We start from the raw sequence: 2,104 nt of genomic DNA on the forward strand, positions 1-2,104 counted from the left end.
GGGGGAGTTGAAATATTTTCTAGGATTCCAAGTCAAGCAACTACAAGAAGGCACCTTCATTAGACAAACGAAGTATACTCAAGACATTCTAACCAAGTTTGGAATGAAGGATGCCAAGCCCATCAAGACACCCATGGGAACCAATGGGCATCTCGATCTCGACACGGGAGGTAAATCCGTCGATCAAAAGGTATACCGGTCGATGATAGGTTCATTGCTTTATTTATGTGCATCTCGACCGGACATTATGCTTTCCGTTTGCATGTGTGCAAGATTCCAAGCCGACCCTAAGGAATCACACCTTACGGCCGTAAAACGAATCTTGAGATATTTGGTTTATACTCCTAAGTTTGGGCTTTGGTACCCTCGGGGATCCACATTTGATTTGATTGGTTATTCGGATGCCGATTGGGCGGGGTGTAAGATTAATAGAAAGAGCACATCGGGGACTTGCCAGTTCTTAGGAAGATCCTTGGTGTCTTGGGCTTCAAAGAAGCAAAATTCGGTCGCTCTTTCTACCGCCGAAGCCGAGTATATTGCCGCAGGCCATTGTTGCGCGCAATTACTTTGGATGAGGCAAACCCTGCGGGACTATGGTTACAAATTCACCAAAGTTCCTCTTCTATGTGATAATGAGAGTGCAATCCGCATGGCGGATAATCCCGTTGAGCATAGCCGCACTAAACACATAGCCATTCGGTATCATTTTCTTAGGGATCACCAACAAAATGGGGATATCGAGATTGCATACATTAATACTAAAGATCAATTAGCCGATATCTTTACCAAGCCTCTTGATGAACAAACTTTTACCAAACTTAGGCATGAGCTCAATATTCTTGATTCTAGGAATTTCTTTTGCTAATTTGCACACATAGCTTATAAGTATACCTTTTGATAGTCGCCTAGAGGGGGGGTGAATAGGGCGAAACTGAAATTTACAAAAATAATTACAACTACAAGCCGGGGTCAGCGTTAGTAATAATAAATGAGTCCGCAAGAGAGGGCGCAAAACAAATCGCAAGCAAATAAAGAGAGTGACACGTGGATTTGTTTTACCGAGGTTCGGTTCTTGCAAACCTACTCCCCGTTGAGGAGGCCACAAAGGCCGGGTCTCTTTCAACCCTTCCCTCTCTCAAACGGTCCCTCGGACCGAGTGAGCTTTCCTTCTTCTCAATCAACCGGGAACAAAACTTCCCCGCAAGGGCCACCACACAATCGGTGCCTCTTGCCTCGGTTAGAATTGAGTGTTGATCACAAGAGCAAAAGAGAAAGAAAGAATGCGATCCAAGCGCAAGAGCTCAAAAGAACGCGGCAAATCTCTCTCGCTAGTCACTAAAGGCTTGAGTGGAATTGGAGAGGATTTGATCTCTTTGTATGTGTCTAGAATTGAATGCCTAGCTCTTGTAAGTGGTTAGAAGTTGGAAAACTTGGATGGCAATGAATGGTGGGGTGGTTGGGGTATTTATAGCCCCAACCACCAAACTTGACCGTTGGCTGGAGGCTTCTGTTCGATGGCGCACCGGACAGTCCGGTGCACACCGGACAGTCCGGTGCCCCTGCCACGTCATCACTGCCGTTGGATTCTAGCCGTTGGAGCTTCTGACTTGTGGGCCCGCCTGGGTGTCCGGTGCACACCGGACATGCACTGTTTGATGTCCGGTGCACCGGCATGGGCGATTCTGACTTCTGCGCGCGCTGCGCGCGCATTTAATGCACCGCAGGGAGCCGTTGGCGCCGCAGGGAGCCGTTGCTCCGCTGGCACACCGGACAGTCCGGTGCACACCGGACAGTCCGGTGAATTATAGCGGAGCGGCTGCCGCGCGAACCCGAGGCTGGCGAGTTCAGGAGGCCGAGCTTCCTTGGAGCACCGGACATGTCCGGTGCACACCGGACAGTCCGGTGAATTATAGCGCGCCGGCTTCCAAGAATTCCCGAGGGCGAAGAGTTTGAGTCTGAGTCCCCTGGTGCACCGGACAGGTACTGTGCACTGTCCGGTGGCACACCGGACAGTCCGGTGCGCCAGACCAGGGGTGCCCTCGGTTGCCCCTTTGCTCCTTTATTGAATCCAACATTTGATCTTTTTATTGGCTAGATGTGAACC

This window comes from Zea mays, chromosome 3 (assembly GCF_902167145.1).
Source record: "Zea mays cultivar B73 chromosome 3, Zm-B73-REFERENCE-NAM-5.0, whole genome shotgun sequence".
Taxonomy (NCBI): Eukaryota; Viridiplantae; Streptophyta; class Magnoliopsida; order Poales; family Poaceae; genus Zea; species Zea mays.